This window comes from Anomaloglossus baeobatrachus, unplaced genomic scaffold (genome assembly GCF_048569485.1).
Source record: "Anomaloglossus baeobatrachus isolate aAnoBae1 unplaced genomic scaffold, aAnoBae1.hap1 Scaffold_381, whole genome shotgun sequence".
Classification (NCBI taxonomy): Eukaryota; Metazoa; Chordata; class Amphibia; order Anura; family Aromobatidae; genus Anomaloglossus; species Anomaloglossus baeobatrachus.
The window spans coordinates 44506-64131 of record NW_027443153.1 but is presented as its reverse complement, the minus strand read 5'-3'; the positions used below and the strand labels follow the sequence as shown (position 1 = coordinate 64131).

The window sequence follows — 19626 nt, the reverse complement described above, 5'->3', positions numbered from 1 at the left end:
GGGGGAGGGGGTGTGTGTGCATGGGACTACCTGGGACAACCTGACTAGTCCAGGGCATCACATACTCACACTTAGTAACGCACACAAGTCTCTGGTAAACAAAGTTGATGGTTATCGGTGCCCGCAGCCGGCTGCGGTCTGGTCCCCCACCCGGTTGGTGGTCTCTGCCTTTCTCCTGCACCGTGTTGTGATGGTGGGCTGCCTGCGCTTCAGCTCCCCAGCTTTGTGGATGTCGGGAGAGCCCTTTTCCCGCAGACGCTGGCCCGTGGGATCTTCTGCCTGGGCGGTGGCTTTCTATTCCCCTCGTTGGGCTGTTGTCTTCAGTCGGGACTTTGGGTGGGACAGGACCTATAGTCCTGGCTGCAATCAGTGAATTAGTTAGCCCCCAGTGGTTTCTGGACCTTAGCTTCAGGGTCTGAGTACCCCCCTCTTGTGCTCCAGTTTTCAGTCGGTTCCCCGGGTCGGTACCAGCGGGCCACTAACCTATCCCGGTCCACCACGGTTCCAGTGAGCCATCTTCCCGGCTCCTGCAGGCAGAGGCCTCCGTATGCCTCCTAGCCAAAGGTGCCCGGGCTCCTACCCTGGCACCTGTCAGTCTGCTACAGGCCTGTATGACAGGCCTGTCCTCCTCCACTGAACTCTCAAACTGAACTGACGTTTTTCCCACCTCAGGCTCTCTGAACTCTTCGGTGGGCGTGTCCAACCGACTGACTCTGCCCCCTGGTGTGTCCATCAAGCACTGAGGAAGGTGGCGTAGGGTTCTAGTGGTTGGCTGCTGACACCTTGTTAGGGGACAGGTGTTGTGCGGGGCGCTACCTGTGACTACCTGGCTGGTCCAGGGCGTCACAGTAGTATTAGATTTCCAACAGCAATTGCAGGCTTCATATGGTTCTCTCACTGAATATGTCCTTGAGTTGCACAAACATCTGACTGTTATTCATAAACGTGTTTTCTCCTCTATCCCAGACCCCAACTGTTCAAGTGGCACACACACAATGGCACCAGGAAAATGGGTCGTGGTCAAGAGACACATAAGGAGACCACTGGAACCTACATACAGTGAGCCATTTCAAGTGATACTGGCCACTGCCACTTCCGTCAAGCTCCAAGGCAAAGACACTTGGATCCTGAACCCCGGCAAAAGCAGAAATGATGACCCTGCCTGTCTGAACCATGCTGATGTCAATTGTATTCCTTGCCTGGACTCTTAATGAGGAGCTAAAAGAGGACTGGGATAATAAACTGATAAAGCATCACCAAGTCTTGCTCCGAGACATGGACTCTGGAGACCGCCCTAAGAACTGCTGGATATGCACTCATAGCCCAATATCCTCTAATTCTATGCCATATCTCGCTGTGCCCCTGACTCCATATGAGGATTTCAACTATAGCTGTTTCCACGAAGAGACTTTTGATTCCATCCGCTATAATGGAGGAAACCTCACCAGCAGCCATGTGGTTCCGATTCAAATTGCGGGGTGCGTGGAGAGCCCATGGTTACAGATAAATCTTATACGAAGTTTAAAACATTGGTATGAGCGAGACCTTGTGCAAGGTAAATTCATAACACACAGGACTAAGAAATTTCCAGTAGGTGAAAATCCACTAAAAGGACTTAAATTAAACCTGTGATATCCACACTCTGAGGACTGGGAAAGGTGTGAGAGCACTTCTAGTATTTCTGATGATAGTTGTTTCCAGAAAAGTAATCATGGACATGTGAATAGTAGTGAACTGTGGTTTATAGATGCGGCACAGACTTGTGAATAACTTGACCCATTTAATTACCCATTTGAGTCTAAAGCGGGCTTTACACGCTATGATATCGTTAATGAATTATCGCCGGGGTCACGGTGTTTGTGACGCCCATCCGGCTTCATTAACGATATCGCAGTGTGTAACACTTAATAGCGATCTTAAACGATCGCAAAAGAGGGCAAAATCGTTTGCCGTGGAGAGGCCGTCCTGAAACAAAAAATCATTTCCAGGATGTTAGCGATGTTGTTCCTCGTTCCTGCGGCAGCACACATCGCTATGTATGACACTGCAGGAGCGAGGAACATCTCCTTACCTGCCTCCACCGGCTATGCGGAAGGAAGGTGGTGGGCGTGATGTTTATGTCTCGCTCATCCCCGCCCCTCTGCTTCTATTGGACGGCTGCCGTGTGACGTCGCTGGGACGCTGCACGACCCGTCCCCTTAGGAAGGAGGCGGTTCGCCGGCCAGAGCAACATCGCAGAGCAGGTATGTGCGTGTGACGGCGGTGGTAAGCGAGGTTGTGCAACACGGGCAGCGATATGCCCGTGTCGCTCAACCGACGGGGGCGGGTACGATCGCTTGCGAGCTCGCTAGTGAGATCGCAGCGTGTAAAGCCCACTTTAGACATGCCGAGGGAATGAGGTCGGTTTCCAAAACAACTGAACTTGATGTGCCAAACCTTTGATGCAAGGATTTTTGACTTATATACGTTGTATTGGGAGACCCACCGACATCATACCCTACATGCCTAAAGATTTATATCTAGTGTGTGGCCATCGGGCTTATAAATGGCTTCCTCCAGGTGCAGAAGGAACCTGCACATTAGCACGCCTTACACCTGCTACCTTCATACGACCTCATGGTCACTTAGATATAAATGCTGTCCCAAAACATTCATTATATAGACAAGCTTTAGATGATGAACCTAGACCAAATGATAGACTTCATATAGTGGAAATGGGGGTAGCAAATACATACCCCTCCCAACCGTCCCGGATTCTGCGGGACTGCCCCGATTTTAGAGGTGTGTCCCACAGCCCCGCGGCTCACAGCTGATGTCCCGACTCCTCCCCTCAGTGCAGTGAATAAATTAAATTAAATTTTCATCGGCTCTGGATTATGGGGGCGGCCGTGACTCAAACCCGTGAACCGTGAAGCTCATTGCTGAGCCACTGCCTGAATTGGAAAACATAGGAAGATTTGGTTATCTTAACCTCTGTATTGCAGTAGAGGAACCAGAAGCAGATTATTCAGCTGCAAAGATGGATGGATGGATAGATGGTAGAAGGATAGATGATAGAGGGATGGATGATAGAGGGATGGATGGATGATAGAGGGATGGATGGATGGATGGATGGATGATAGAGGGAGGGATGGATGACAGAGGGATGGATGACAGAGGGATGGATGATAGAGGGATGGATGGATGATCGTGGGATGGATAACAGAGGGATAGATGATAGAGGGATGGATGACAGAGGGATGGATGACAGAGGGATGGATGATAGAGGGATGGATTGATGACAGAGGGATGGATGATAGAGGGATGGATGATAGAGGGATGGATGGATGATAGAGGGATGGATGACAGAGGGATGGATGACAGAGGGATGGATGACAGAGGGATGGATGATAGAGAGATGGATGATAGAGGGATGGATGATAGTAAGGATGGATGATAGAGGGATGGATGGATGATAGAGGGATATATAGATACATGATAGATAATAGATAGATACTGTAGATAGATACTTTAGATAGATAATAGAATCATGGATAGATAATAGATAGATGGATAGATAATAGATATATACATAGATAATGGATAGATAGAATCATAGATAGATAAATAATAGATAGATAGATAGAGGGATAGATAGATAAAATCATAGATGGATAGATAGATAAATGCTGCATCTCTTTGTAGGTGAACGAAAGAGTCAGATTCATTTCTTCCCATAAAACTACTATAAAGAAATGAGGAAAATAAAATACAAATTTATTTTTTTTTTTTTATGTTCTCCACCTCAGATTCAAACCAGCAACTTTCAAACATGTCCAGCAGCCTCTTAGGCTATGTGCGCACGTTGTGTACTGTCACTGCAGACATTTCTGCAGCGATTTGAACAGCACACGTGCACTCCAAATCACTGCAGAAAGAGTCCGTAATGAAAAAAAAAAAAAAGCCGATTCCATGCGCTCTGACTGCAGCCCCTCCCATAGACAGAGCGGGTGCTGCATGTAGAGCACGGGAAAGAAGTGACATGTCACTTCTTAGAACGCGCGCTTCAGGCAGCAGCCGAAGCGCTGTGCTCTAATACGCCACGTGCGCACGTCTCCTGCATAATCTTCAGAGATTATGCTGGGGACGCAGGACACATGCAGTTACGCTGCGGTGCAGATCGCAGCGTAACTGCATGCTATTACGCAACGTGCGCACATAGCCTTAGGCTTTCTACCTGATCTAAGCTGTTGAGCCACTGGGAATCAATGATGTCAGAGGGAGGATTTTACATAAATGAACCTACAATGAAGCCCTGATTACACAGGACACAGCTCCATTGTACACAGCAGCGTCTCTATGTCCTGTATTCTAGACGGAGAGGAAAAGAGATTTTTTTTTTCTTCTAATAAAATTACTAAAACTAATAAAACAAAATAATAGAATAATGTAATTTTATTACACTTTTTTTTATAAAATAATAAACATCACAAATCAGCAAATAACATGAACATATTTGGTGTCCCTGTAATCGTAACGACCCGAACAAGACAGCGATCAGATTATTGATGGGGATCGGTAAATGGCGGAAAAAAAATGGCGCAATTTTATTATTTTTCTTTATTACAACCCATAAAAAATGTTATAAAAATGTATGCTGTTTGCGGTATTTTTTATGCATTGTCCCCTTATTTGATACATGTTTGGTGCAGATGTGAATGCTGAAGCTTATAAAGAAAAAAAACACCAAATCCGCACAGTTCAGCGGCGTCTTTAGACACCGAAGCTGGAGATTTTATGACGTCTCATCCACTTTGCTTGGACAATTAGTCCGTGTTCATATGTAGTGGAAATGCTGCATTTTTTTCTGCTGTTTTTTGGCACATTTATTCTGCTGTTTTTAATTGTCCAAGCAAAGTGGATGAAATGATTCCAGGAGAAGACGCCGCTGATCTCTGCGGTTTGGGGGGGGGGGGGGGGGTTCTCTAGAGGTTTCAATGTGGAGCTAAAAAAATGCAGGAAAAAGCTTCTCTACAATAAAAACACCTAATAACGCAGATTCACATCTCAACCAACAACACATTAACTAATGGAGAAAAGGCAGAAAAAATACAGCAAAAATGGAAAAATCAGAGGAGATTGTTATTGTGTAGTTTGGTGCAGTCAGCGGCAGAAACAAAAAGAAACAGAGTTTATGCAATGTGTGACCACGGCCTTATAGGAACAAATAATCAACATGTCATATAGTGACACATAGAAATATAATAAAATTCTGGCTGCTATTGTCGCGGGCGGCGGGGCGCTGCTCGGCTGCGCTGGCGCTCGGGTCCGGCTGCTGCTGCTCGGTGCCTCGAGCGGTGGGCCAGATCCGGGGACTCGAGCGGCGCTCCACGCCCGTGAGTGAAAAGGGGGATTGTTTTGGTTTGGGGATTGAGTCCGTGACGCCACCCACGGTTTGTGGTGAAGGTGGGCACCACCGCTGCTGGTGACGGGGATCCCGGAAGCGTTGTTAGGGAGCAGCTGGGATGTTTTCCCCCTCCGTGGGTAGGGGCTGGTAGTCCCGGGGCCCGGTGAGGTGACGGGGAGGCAGGGCTGGCGAGGTGCAGGGTCGCGGGGACAGCGCGGTGCGGTGCCGGATGGCACTGGTGTACTCACTCAGCAACAGATACACGCCAAGTCTCTGGTAAACCAAACGGCTGAATGGACGGGTCCCGCAGCCGGCTGCTGTGGCTTCTCCCGGACAGTTGATGGCGGCTGTCTTTCCCTGCACCTGTTCGTATGCTCGGCTCCGATGGCTTCCCACCGGTAACCCGCTCCCCAGCGTATATGTGCCGGAGGAGCCCTTTTGCCCGCAGGCTCTGGCCCTTGGAATTCTAGCTGTGGCGGTAGCTGTATTTCCTTCTACTGGTTGGACGGTTGCCTTTTTATCGGGTCTTGGCTGCTAGGAAACCCCTGGGGTTCCGGTCACTGACGGATTTGATCTTTGACGGCGGCTCCAAGCCTGGTCGGGGTTCGCAGGCCCTGCCTGTGTGTGCTGACTTCACTTCGCTCCCCAGTTCGGTACCGGCGGGCTACCGCCCGACCCCGGTCCTACGGTTCCGTGTTGATTTGCCTCTCCTGCAGACGGCCACCACCGTCTGCCAACCTCACTGTCCGTGTCCGGGCTCCGACCCAGACACCAGTCTATTCCTCTCTCTTTCACTGTCTAAACTGATCTCACTGTTTTCCTGCCTCCAGGACTGTGAACTCCTCGGTTGGTGGGGCCAACCGCCTGGCTCCACCCCACCTGGTGTGGACATCAGCCCCTGGAGGGAGGCAACAAGGGTTTTGTGTCTGACTTCGGTGTCACTGTCCGGGGGTGGGGGGGTGAATGTTATTCATGTGGCTACCTGGCTTGTCCAGGGCGCCACACTATGAATATGAATGAACAGTCCGGGACATCTGCTGTATAATCCTTACTGCCAAATGTGTGTGGCTTGGGTATGGTCAAAATTTGCCGTGGCGCGCTGCGCTCGACGCATACTTTGTCCCTCTTTCCTTTCTTTAAAAGTTGGGAGGTATGCAAATAGATTATTTAGTAGTATGTTCATTTACCCTTTCATAATAGAAATGTGGAATAAATTGGTGGAATCGACTGACTATCTATATGACCACATATGGGAAGTACTGGGGATAGTAAACCAGACCAATGCAGTACAGGCTCAGATTATTGCAGTGGTTAACCAGCATACAATAGTATTGGACTACTTGACTGCTAAGGAGGGTGGGATGTGTCAGAATAGGCCCTACTTGTTGCTACTACATAGACCCCAAAGGAAATTTTCACGTAAATGCCAAGATGGAAATAATTAAAGAAATGAGGGACAAATGGTTACAGGAACACCATGAAAACAAGGACTCTTGGTGGAACAATACTTTTTCATTTCTTAATCCCGCTAATTGGTATAAGGGTATAAGTGGGAGGCTGATGGGCATTCTACAAGGCATCCTACAGAAGGGAATGTTGGCACCACTAGTGTATGTAGCTGCAAGAATTGGTATATGTGTTATGACGACATTATGTAAAGACACTCGTAACATCAAACATCACAAACATCTTAAAACCTCTGCATAATGTGATGTCTAATGTGTGTTTGTCTGTTTTGTGAAGAGCAGAAGCTGCGAGCTTCCTTGGCTTTAGAGCAAAATGAGGAAGAAGATATACGCTGAATTCAGGTATGAAAAAGGCTATATAAAGAACTGTTCTTACCTGTGTAATTGGCGAGTTCAGACACCTGCGTATTAGATTTTGTGTCTTTATTGTCTCTCAAATGCTATAAAAGAGCTGAGAGTCCTCAGTGGTGGATATTTTATGTCGATCAGCGCTGGCTCGGTTGTTTTTGACTGTCTGGAAGGGAGTCGCTTTGGAAAGAGGAAGTTACCCATGTCACTATGGCTAGCTGGCTTTTTTGTGTAAAAAAGAGGAAGTTGTACTTTGTATAAGTTAACTGTTTATGGGGCAGCAAGGAGACCGATTTATATTGCAATCACTTGACGTGTCCAATCAATAATGAAATTGATATGGTCTGGGGTCCAGGTACAGATGTGTCGCCCAGAGAAGGGAGTACTCGGTCCTGGGCAGTAACAAATGGGAATGTCACTCTGGTGGCCGTTGCCTGTTCCCGTGCTCTGAGCTCCTTTTGTTAATGGGGGTATTTACAGGGGAGATAAGAGTTTTTGTCATGTGACGCCACCTGTGGTTAGAGGTGGGGAACCGCCGCTGCTGTATGTGGGTACTCCCAGAGCTGATGGTAGTGGCAGCTGTGATGGTAGCCCCTCCGCAGGTAGGGCTGTGCCTGGGAGATGTATGGTGTATAATGATGTAGCCCACATCAGGTTAACTTTAACAGTCTCTACTCACATGGCCCCTCGGCCTGCTGGTTCCGGTCCCAGGAGTATCAGTGCCAATGTAGTGACCCAGATTGCTCTATCCCGGCACACTCTGTTAGTTTAGTCCTTGTAGATTGAAGCGTTTGGGGGCCCCGACTGTCCCTTTTGGGGTACAGTCTCCTTCTCCGTACGGCGGGTAGTGCGGACCCTGCAGGAAGGTAAGTGTCCGAACCCCAATCCTACTTTACTGCTGATGCCCCCGTATTATTTGATTCGGTGAAATCCAGGAAGGTTTTCACACCATGCAGGTATTTATCAAACCGTTTGACACTTGACATTTGACCTAGGGCCCTGTGCCCCGTTCGTGCTCCAGTCCCAGCGGTATCTCCGGTACCCGTCCTGGCAACCTCTCTCCCGTGCCCCCGGGTTCACCGTTACACGGACCCAGCTCAGGCACGTCCGCACACCTCTCCATGCGCTCTCCGACTCTCACTCTGACTGCAGACTCCCAGCTCCTCCCACCAGGCTGGCTAAACCATTCTGTTAACCCTTCTTTGCCCAGTGTGGAGTGTGCAATAGGATTTAATTGTGTTTTGGTGGTCAATTGCTCTGTTACTCCAGGTCCCAGGGGATAGGTCCTGCATCCCCAAGAGGATGCAGTTCCTTGTATTGTCCTGAGGTGCTCAGGGGCGCTACATTCCCCCTTGGTTAAACACAGCACATCCTCAGGCTGTAGCAATGTAGAGTTTTATTTTAACCACAAAGAAAGAGTTGTAAAAAGGTTAATGCATAACATTCTTCCCACGCAGGGGAGGCAAATTTCTTGTAACGTTGCAAACTTGGAGCATCCCCCCATCAACCCACCACCCAAAAAGGTCCTGGTTCGCCAAAACCCTTTGAAAAGGCAGGTCACCGGTCCCTGTGGTGACCAGGTCTGGGCCATCTCTATCTCAGACCTTTCCTCCAATCTTCCTCTCCTTGGTGGCGGGATTAATGTCCTGATGGCAAAACTGTGACTATGCTGGAAGGCACACTGGGTGCAACTATTTAAAATCACAAAAGTTCATGTTGGCTGCTGCCAGTCCTGTAGCCATGGTCCATATTTAACTTTAACTCTGGTCCTTCATCTAACCCCTGCTGTGTTCTGATGTGTAGGACAGGTGTCTCCCTACTGTCTGCAGGTGGACTCAGCAATTGTCTACGTGTTTTTTGTGAGCCTACTGGTATATGGGTTGAGGGCTCTTCTAAGACTGGGTCCTCTGCAACTTGTGGAAATGTGAGGACTGGCACAATAATAGCTCCGTTGTGCTGGGGCCAAGTCTCTGGGAAGTCTCCCAAGATGGTATGAATCACTCTGTCTCTTCTTTCTTCGACTTGAGGTGTAGCCGGTGCTTCTCCTCTTGGTTTTAGTGGTTCTGGGCATTTTTTTAAGTGGTCACGTGAGACAGTGGATGTGGTTTTCCCTTGATCCTTGCTGATTAGGCAGTTCTTCTGATTGTCAAAGTTGAAATGGAGTACAACTTAAGGTTCCTTCTCCCATTGGTCATCAAGTTTGTGGAGTCTTCTCTTTCTCTTGAGGACTGTCTCCCCAGGCGCTAGAGGGTTAGCTTTCGCCTTCTTGTTGAAGTCCTTTTCTTGTTTGGCTCGACTACAGTTTAAGTTCTGCTCAACATAGCCTTGGATTTTCCTGTATTGGGCGGTTAGTGTCCCAGTCTCCATCTGGTAAGCTGTTTTCGGGTATCTTGACCTCCATTTCCAGATCTATTGGTAGCCTTCCAGGTCTTGCTCTCATGAGGTAAGCAGGGGTGCATTTGGTAGAACTTACTGGGATGTTGTTGTACATGTCCACCAAATTGGGTAACTTCTTAGGCCACAGGTTTCACTGCTTGAGTGGCAGGGTTTTTTAGCAGATTGATGACAAGGTGGTTCATCTTCTCATACATCTCATTTGTTTGTGCATGGTAAGGTGTGGTACATATCTTTTTACATCTGTACAGATTATGGGACCATATAATCCCTCCACCGAGTATTGGCATACAACCCATGGAGAGAAGAAGTGACCGGAAGAGACGAAAATATAAAATATAGAATTATTTTATTAGATTCATTTTTTAAAAAACCTATAACAACAATACACAAAGGTGATAAAAGGCAGGGAAATTCCCAGATGCTAGCAGAGGAGCAAATCCAAAGTGACAGTGCATGTATACAGAAACTTAAATATTGCCATACAACATACACATATATCACAAAGGACAGTTTAAGTGATGACGCCCGTACCACACCCCAGAATACACTCTATATATATATATATACACATACACCGTATCCTATGTATTCATCTATGTGTATTTTTTATTTATTATTTTTATAAACTTTATTTTTAGGGGTGTAGGGGTACAAGAGGACCATGAGACCACTTCGGGGATAACTAATAAGACCAAAAAAGAAAAAAACGAATACGAGGGTCTATAATAGATACAAAATATTTTATTAATTTATTAAAAAACATTTGATCTCAAGAGACACAGCCGGAGCTGGACAATAGGCGTCACAATCCAAACAATCATATCATCCCTGTCTCAAAGTTCAATATAAATAGGGAGTATATATATATATATATATATATATATATATATATATATATATATATATATATATATATAAATAAAACTTAAAGAATGTATCACAGCATTATATATAATCAAGGATAGTCATTACAACCATATAGAAGTTCATCCAATTATATCTCAAACCAATAGATGTATAAATACAATACATTAGTTAATCATGAAGTGATAAGTATATAATTAAGCAATCTTATATGTGTCACATATGCACACATGTGTGCACACACACACACACACACATATATATACACATGCATTGGTATTTAAATAGTTAAAAGAACAGCCAAAACTCCATAGATGGCTGGAAAGAGTTAACGGTATAACCAGTACTTAGAAAGGGGAGGGGGAGGGGTGGGTGATAAGTTCCTCAAAGGATAACCTCTCAAAATGGAGGATATATATATATATATATATACACACACACACACACACACACACACACACAGAGCAAAAAGAGCCCTTATTGGCTGATACCAGGGACAGTAGCTGTGACAGGGATAACGATGTGCAAGTCTATTAGTTATGTAATAAGATTAGAGGTAAGTAAACACTGCAGCCCTGTCAGGTGCCACTATGATAATTCAGGGGCATGTCAGTGTTTTACTGAGTGCACCCTGACTGCTGTGCCCGGGTAGTAAGGGGTTAAGTTCCCCTCTCATGTCTGATTCTCCCTCCTCCCCTTCCAAGGGTTTTATCCAATGGGAATGTTCCCATGATCCCTTTCTTTCCCTCTATAAATATTCCCTCTTTTCCTGGATCCGGTCTCTCCTCACCTTGTGAGATCCGGACGGTGCTGTCAGTAGCGTTCTCGGTGAGAGATGGCCGAAATGCTGGACCAGGCTGTCAGGGACAGAATCAGGAGGGAGGGAGACACGTGGCTTGCTGCTATATTGGGTGAGCAGCGTCCCCCTCCCCCTGAGGCTCAACCGCAGGCTCCGGTCGGCAGGCGGCCTGCTCGTACAATCCGCCCTCCGGAGCGTCTCAGTCCTGCATGTAACTCCCCACTGCGCATGCGCGCAGGGCACTCGCGCGCCCGGAGTGCACGCGACCCTCGTGCACGCCGGGCGCGCGCGATCCGCCCTGTAACGCCCCCACTCCCGCCCCCAACAGTGAACGCAGCGGCCGCAAGCCTCTCATGCCCTTCAGGCAAAGCGGCGCCGCTTGATTCAATAAACGCCATCCCTGCGCGCCAAAACACACGTGCACCACCAGCCCTGCTACAGCAGCTTACCCCTCCTCTCTTCATAGCGCCCGCACCTTATCTGATGGGAGGTAATCAGAGCTGCAGCTCCTCATCGGCTGAGGAGCCTGCTGATAGTCTGCAGCCCCCACCATCTAATATGTTACCTTCCCTGTCACACTGCATTACTTCAGAAGTGTGCAGGGTGGGGGCTGCTTCTCCCTCCAACATTTTCATACCTCCCCAAATGTCTCAACAGTCCATGAACCCGGGGGGGGGGGGAATGGCTTTGCCACCTGCCGCAGCTGCAGTGATGGCCTTACCTCCTGCGGCTGCTGCGGTGATGGCTTTGCCTCCTGCGGCAGCTGTAGTGACGGCTGTGCCTCCTGCGGCTCCTGGAGTGATGGCCTTGCCTCTTGCAGCTCAGGTGGGTATGGCTTTGCCTCCTGTGGCTCCGCAGGTGCTGCCGTTCCAAACGGCTGCGCCTCCGGCGATGGCATTGTCAGCCGCATTGCAACCGACTATGGCTGTGCCCCCTGGGCTGCAGAACCTACCACGGGTCCTCCCTGTTCAGGATGCAGCGGGTGCTGGAAGCACGGCACACGGTAGGCGACGCCGCGGGCGCGGAAACCGCTCCGCTGCCTCCGACTCCTCACGTTCTTGCAGCCCATATAGGCGCAGGCGATACAGTAGGGACCGCAGTCGCCGCTCAGCTTATTCTGAGCGACTGTCACGTTCATCTCGGAGAAGCCGTAGGTCTCGCTCATCAAGATGGCGTTCACCATCAACCACGGCTGAGTCATCCGGCGACTCCATGACGTCCAGCAGGCACTCTCGTCGCACATCACGCCGCCAGAGAGATGCCGAACCCTATTTGGTTCAACCACATGCTGCCGACTTGGTAGCGGCTCCACACGTATCGGTGAATCCCACAGATGCTCCAGCGGTCGGTGAGTACAACTATTCTGGGGCTTGGGGAGGTGCTGATAATACAGCTATGTCTTTAAAAGCTCTGCTAGCTCATTTAAATACCCCGGGTAATAAAATACTGGTTAACCCCCTATTACTTGGAAATCAGCCCGAGAAGAGATTTCAGCCTCCTCCTCGGGCTGATATACATAAGGACTCGTTCTTTTGTGGTATGTCCCCTTTGGGCTCTCACCTTGACCCAGAGATGGTTACCAAAATATGGGCTAATGATTACATAGACATTTGGTCGCTGGTTTCAACTGACCAATTTATGGTTGACAAAGAGAGGCGTTCCGCTGAACACCCTTTTGACAAAAAACCCAGGGTCGCAAAAACTATCAATAACTGGCTGCAAGCCTTTTTTGTATTGGGAGGTGTTATGGGTCAGAAACACCCCGAACGCTGTTCTGAACTTTTTATATATGTTGATTCCATCTATAACGCATACAAAGCGCACGGCGGATCTGCGTGGTGGCGTTATGATGAGGATTTCAGGCGTCGTTTAGCTCTACAACCCCACTTAGGGTGGGGGGTTAAAGCTACTGATTCCTGGTTGCGCCTCACGATGACTCCTAAAGCCCCCTTTCATGCCGCGGCCCCTGGCAACTCCGCCGGTTCCAGTTCAGTGGCCGTGCGTAGACCCGGCACATGTTGGCAATTCAACGAAGGGCACTGCCGATTCTTTGGTCTCTGCAGGTATAAGCATGAATGTTCTACTTGCGGAGGCTCCCACGCAGCGGCCAAATGCTCCCGCCCTTCTGCGAAATTGCCAACAAAGCAGTCAAACCCACCTGAAAATCGAGACGCCGGTGAGTGTAGCCGAGATGGGGCCGTGGCTCGCCTGGTACCCCAATAAGGACGCGGCGGCGCAGCTGCGCTTCGGCTTCACTTTTGGTTTCTTTATACCTTTTAAACTTAACAGACACCCCCTTTTTGCCCGTAATCTAAAGTCTGTGACGGAACTTCACGAGGTTTTACTTGATAAAATAAACAGCGAGTTAGATAAAGGCAGATTAAAGGGACCTTTGATTTGATACCTTTTTACAACTTACGGGTGTCCCCGCTGGTGGTCGTTCCGAAGAAGGAGCCTGGGAAATTTCGTTTAATTCATCATCTTTCTCACCCGAAAGGTTTGTCCATCAATGATGGTATACCCGAGTCGGATTCGTCAGTCACGTACGTCTCTTTTGACAAAGCTGTTGCGTTAGTTAGGCAAGCGGGACCTGGGGCTTGATGGCCAAGTCAGATATTGAGTCGGCTTTCCGCCTTCTTCCGGTCCACCCGGATTGCTACCATCTGTTGGGATGTTTCGTAGATGGTTTTTACTATTACGATACATGCCTTCCCATGGGTTGCTCAATCTCTTGCTCCTATTTTGAGCTATTCAGTTCTTTCTTAGAATGGGTCGTGAAGGTTGAATCTGGTTCCCAATCTATTATTCATTATCTTGATGACTTCCTTTTTGTTGGCCCTCAAGATTCCACCCATTGCCAGCATCTATTGGATAAGTTTTGCAGTTTGATGTCCAGATTTGGTGTTCCTTTGTCGAAGGACAAAACAGTCGGCCCCTCCCAGGTTCTTTCCTTCCTCGGTATTGAGATAGATTCCAATGCGATGCTCTTCCGCCTCCCGGATGACAAGGTATTAAAGCTGCGCTCGCTGATTATGGGTTTTTGTTCGGTTCGTAGTGTGTCCCTCCGTCAGATGCAATCTTTGCTGGGCCTTCTCGTATTTGCCTGTCGTGTCATGCCAATGGGCCGAGTTTTTTCCCGGAGGCTATCACTTTCCACTAAAGGTATTCGCCTTCCTCATCATCGCATCAGGATTACCCCCTGCTTGAAAGCTGATTTGTTTATCTGGAATGATTTTCATCCAGGTACAATGGTCAAACTTGTTTCCAGGATAACGTTCTTTCCAATGAAGAACTATCACTTTTTTCCGATGCATCGGGATCGTTGGGTTTTGGCGTCATTCTTGGCGATCAATGGTGTGCTGAGCAATGGCCTCAATCTTGGCACGCCATAGGTTTCGTGGCCAACCTGACTCTCCTTGAGTTGTTCCCCATTGTAACAGCTGTTGTGATCTGGGGCTCGGCCTTCAGAAATAAACGGATTTTATTCTGGACTGATAATATGTCCGTGGTGCACGCGATAAACCATCTGACTTCATCCTCTTTGCCAGTCCTAAAGTTACTTAGATTTTTTGTGCTGCGTTGCCTCGAGCTCAATATGTGGTTTAGGGCTCGCCATGTGCCTGGCAGGTGCAACGCTATCGCTGACTCACTTTCCCGTTTTCAATTTCAGAAATTCCGGCAGCTCTGTCCTCGCGCACAACCAGAGGGAATATCGTGTCCACCCAGCATATGGGACCTGCTGGAATGCAGCTGATGCAATTGGTGACGTCTTCAGTGGCCCCGAGGACTTGGCTAGCTTACGGTAAGGCATGGGAGGAATGGCTATTTTTCGCTGCTAATTACCCGGTTTCTACCTCTGATTCTGCCAGACTGGACGTTACCTGCCAGTATCTGTATCATCTGTACAATAAAGGTGCTTCCTGCGCGGTAGCGCGGAACCGACTGTCTGGACTTGCTTTTCATTTCAAGCTTCGAGGCTGGTCGGACGTTACTAAGTTTTTTTATAGTCCAGCAAGCAGTTAAAGGGTGGGGTAGGGGGCAGCCCAGAAGGGAGTGTAGAAGGCCGGTTTCCTTTAGCCTTCTTTCTCGTATCATCGGACATATCTCTGCCGTTTGTCCTCCTCCTTTTGAGTCTGCCCTTTTCTGTGCCTCTTTTGCTATTGCCTTTTTTGGCGCATTGCGCATTAGCGAGTTGGTTTCTCCTGCCAGAGGCACCCACGGGGGCCTTCGGCACGACGACATCGCATTGTGCAATGGGGGTTTAAGGATTAGAATTCGGAAATCTAAGACCGATCAAACCGGGAATGGCTGCTGGATATCTTTGTTTGCTATTCATGGCCCAGTATGCCCTGTTACATTGACCCGTAACTATATCGCTTTGCGCCATGGTAGCTCTTCCATCCTAGTCCATGAAGATGGTTCCCCTCTAACGAGATTCCAATTTTTAGCTGTTTTCCGTAAATGTTTAAGGTTCCTGGGATTTCCCGCCGGCAAATTTGGTACTCACTCCTTCCGGATTGGGGCGGCGACTGAGGCCGCTCGGGCGGGATTGCCCAATGAAGTCATTCAACGCATAGGACGGTGGTGTTCCGCGTGTTTTGCGAGATATATTAGACCAGAATTACTGCTTCTTTAATCAACTTTCTTTTGCACAGGTTTGCCTTCTTGTACATGTGTCACTGACAGTTTTCTCCTTCTAGGAGCTGCCAAGCCTGTCATTTAGTTATTGGGACACTCCTATATTTTCTGGGCAGGACAGCGGACTGAGAATCGACCTGGAGGACGTGCCCTTGGCTTTCGTGGCTTCGAAGTCAATTGGAGAGGCGTCAGGGGTCTCATATGGCCTCAAGTTATACCGGAGGTTGTGGAAATTGCGAGGTCTGCCTTAACTCCAGTGGTCCTCGTCATTCACGCCGGGGGAAATGACGTCAGTGCCCGCCGTTTGGCGGAACTTATCACCACAATGAGGTCAGACGTGGACAAGTTTCATGCCTTTTTCCCTGAACTTGTCCTTGTTTGGTCCGAGGTCGTTTCCCGGCCTGTTTGGCGAGGGGCTCAAGGAGCTGCAGCTCTGGAGTGTTCGAGGCGGACACTCAATTCACGTATTTCGCATTTTGTCCGCTTTAAGGCAGGGATCGTCGTTAGACACTGGCAATTGGAGGGGGACAATTCCTCCCTGATGTTGAACGATGGCGTTCATTTGAATGACATTGGCCTAGACATATTTTTATCAGGCCTGCAAGACGGTATTGAGCAGGCCTTGTTCATTATGGGTGGGGGTCGGAGCACAGTCTAGGGCCTCTGCTCCTCCGTGGCGGTTTCAAGGAACACAGTTCAATTACGAAAGCTAAAGTGCGCCGGAAGTCCGGCCTGGCACAACGTTTCGTTTGAAAGTGGTTATTTATAATGGTTAATTGTGCTGTGACCGACCTCCATCCACAACAAAAGATGAGAGATGTTTTCTATTTTTATAAAGCTCTCCTAATAAAGTTTGTATTTTTGGTTAACTTGTCTCGGAGTGGTTAATCGGACATGGGAGGGTTTTGGGTTGAGGCTAATCTGGTCTCAGCAGTCTTACTGCTGCATAGGCTGAATGCCCTAAGCAGAGGCACAGGCAACAAACAAAGCCTGTGATCTGTATACTGACACCATATCAGGAGCACTGGTGAGAGCAGAGAAGTACAAGCAGGCACATTACCTGATAGCTGCAAATGCCGCCAGACGCTGATACAGGCTTGTGACCCCCCTTTGAAGAAGGAAGCGCCGAAACGCCAGCGTCAGGGAGCGTCACAAGCCTGTATCAGCATCTGGTGGCATTTGCAGCTATCAGGTAATGTGCCTGCTTGTACTTCTCTGCTCTGACCAGCGCTCCGCGTCAGTGCACAGATCACAGGCTTTGTTTTTTGCCTGTGCCTCTGCTTAGGGCATTCAGTCTATACAGCAGTAATTATCATAGTGGCACCTGACAGGGCTGCACTGTGTACTTACCTCTAATCTTATTACATAGACTTGCATATCGTTAGCCCTGTTGCAGCTACTGTCCCTGGTATCAGCCAATAAGGGCTCTTTTTGCTCTCTGATTCACCCCTTCTCCCAGAGAATTAATACATTTCTGTGTGAGTGTGTGTGTATATGTGTATATATATATATATATATATATATATATATATATATATATATATATATATATATATACTTATATCCTCCACTTTGAGAGGTTATCCTTTGAGGAACTCATCACCCACCCCTCCCCCTCCCCTTTCTAAGTACTGGTTATACCATTAACTCTTTCCAGCCATCTATGGAGTTTTGGCTGTTCTTTTAACTATTTAAATACCAATGTATGTATATATATATATATATATATATGTGTGTGTGTGTGTGCACACTGACCTCTCTTTTCTCCTCTTTTTTTCTACTTACTTTGCACTTTGCACTTTATGATTGTTCAGTAACTATAATTCTTGGACACATATAAGATTGCTTAATTATATACTTATCACTTTATAATTAACTAATGTATTGTATTTATACATCTATTGGTGTGAGATATAATTGGATGAACTTCTATATGGTTGTAATTAGTATCCTTGATTATATATAATGCTGTGATACATTCTTTAAGTTTTATTTTTATATATATATGTATATATATATATATATATATATATATATATATATATATATATATACACTCTCCCTATTTATATTGAACTCTGAGACAGGGATGATATGATTGTTTGGATTGTGACGCCTATTGTCCAGCTCCGGCTGTGTCTCTTGAGATCAAATGGTTTTTAATAAATTAATAAAATATTTTGTATGTATTATAGACCCTCGTATTTGTTTTTTTCTTTTTTGGTCTTATTAACATACACATATAGTAAAAGTGCAGAAAAGTGGTCTGCAAATATCGCAATACGAGGATATACTGATGGCCAAGATATAAAGAGTAGTGTTCTACGCCAAAATATTATGCTTAGTAGAAAAACCGCAAGACAAGTATATGGCTACTGGAAAAATGGACTAGCCGCAAATCACAATGAGAAATGTCTGTTGGTAATGGCCGACAAATGACTAGATGAATAGGAAAGGAATATACCTCGGTAACAAGGTCTGTATAGTCCAAGTGGTAGGTGTGTTCACTGCCGACCCCGACACGTGTTTTGTGACTTCCTCAGGGGGCGCTGGGTGAAGATATGAGAGTGCGTGCTGTCTTATAAAGGTGAAAGCCGGTTTTGAAAATTAGCGCGCCGCAAAATCCGGAAATGTCGGGGCATGAGTCACATGACCCCAATCGCATCATGTGACCTCCGGCTGCCGGACTGTGGAGCGCAAGCGCAAAACGCCGTCATAGTGATTGACGATTTAGTGCAACAGCGCATCCTATTGCCAGCAGTACACGGAGGTCAGCGGTGGAACATGGTTCTCATGCGCACATCCAGATAATGAAAGGGTATTACAATCATTGTGGATAGTGCAAAATAGACACGAAGCATTAAATAATAAATAGAAAAGATGAAATATGTAGAGATGAAGACCAATATAAGGATCAAATGTGTGTGTAATAAAAAAAATAAATTGTGAAAAAGTGTGAATGAGCCAGATGTATTGGTAATAAGATGGACAAAATAAGTGACACTGTAATAAGGAATAAATAACAATATAATGCCAAAATGGCAAACTTTAGTGATGTAATGTATAAAAAATATAAAAGGTGTAAAATAGAATCGGGTGACCAATACAAAGCAAGAAAAAATATATAAATGTGTATGTAGTATCCATAATGCAGATAGCGACTAAAGGGGGCTTTACACACAACGACATTGCTAACGAGATGTCGTTGGGGTCACGGAATTCGTGATTCACATCCGGCCTCGTTAGTGATGTCGTTGCGTGTGAAACGTACGAGCGACCGCTAACAATCAAAATTACTCACCTAATTGTTGATCGTTGACACGTCATTCTAATCCCAAATATCGTTGCTGTTGCAGGACACAGGTTGTTTGTCGTTCCTGAGGCAGCACACATCGCTATGTGGGACACCCCGGGAACGAGGAACAACACCGTACCTGCGTCCTCCGGCAACGAGGTGGGGGTCACTTTCTTTCAGCTACTCTCCGCCCCTATGCTTCTATTGGACGGCTGCTGTGTGATGTCGCTGTGACGCCGCACCAACCGCCCCCTTAGAAAGGAGGCTGTTCGCCGGCCACAGCGACGTCGCTAGGCAGGTAAGTATGTATGACTGGTTCTAGCGATGTTGTTCGCCACGGGCAGTGATTTGCCCGTGATGCACAACCGACGGGGGCGGGTGCTTTCACCAGTGACATTGCTAGAGATGGCATTGCTAGCCATGTCGCTGTGTG

General features: G+C 47.3%; 1 long non-coding RNA gene across 1 annotated transcript; it reads left to right on the top strand.

Annotated features, from left to right (window-relative positions):
* The first annotated feature begins 11257 nt into the window (after positions 1 to 11257).
* On the top strand, positions 11258 to 16767 carry LOC142274952 (uncharacterized). The gene is made up of 3 exons (XR_012739165.1): positions 11258 to 12608; positions 14931 to 15062; positions 15961 to 16767. It is a non-coding gene; the product is annotated as an uncharacterized LOC142274952 (long non-coding RNA).
* The last annotated feature ends 2859 nt before the right edge of the window (positions 16768 to 19626 follow it).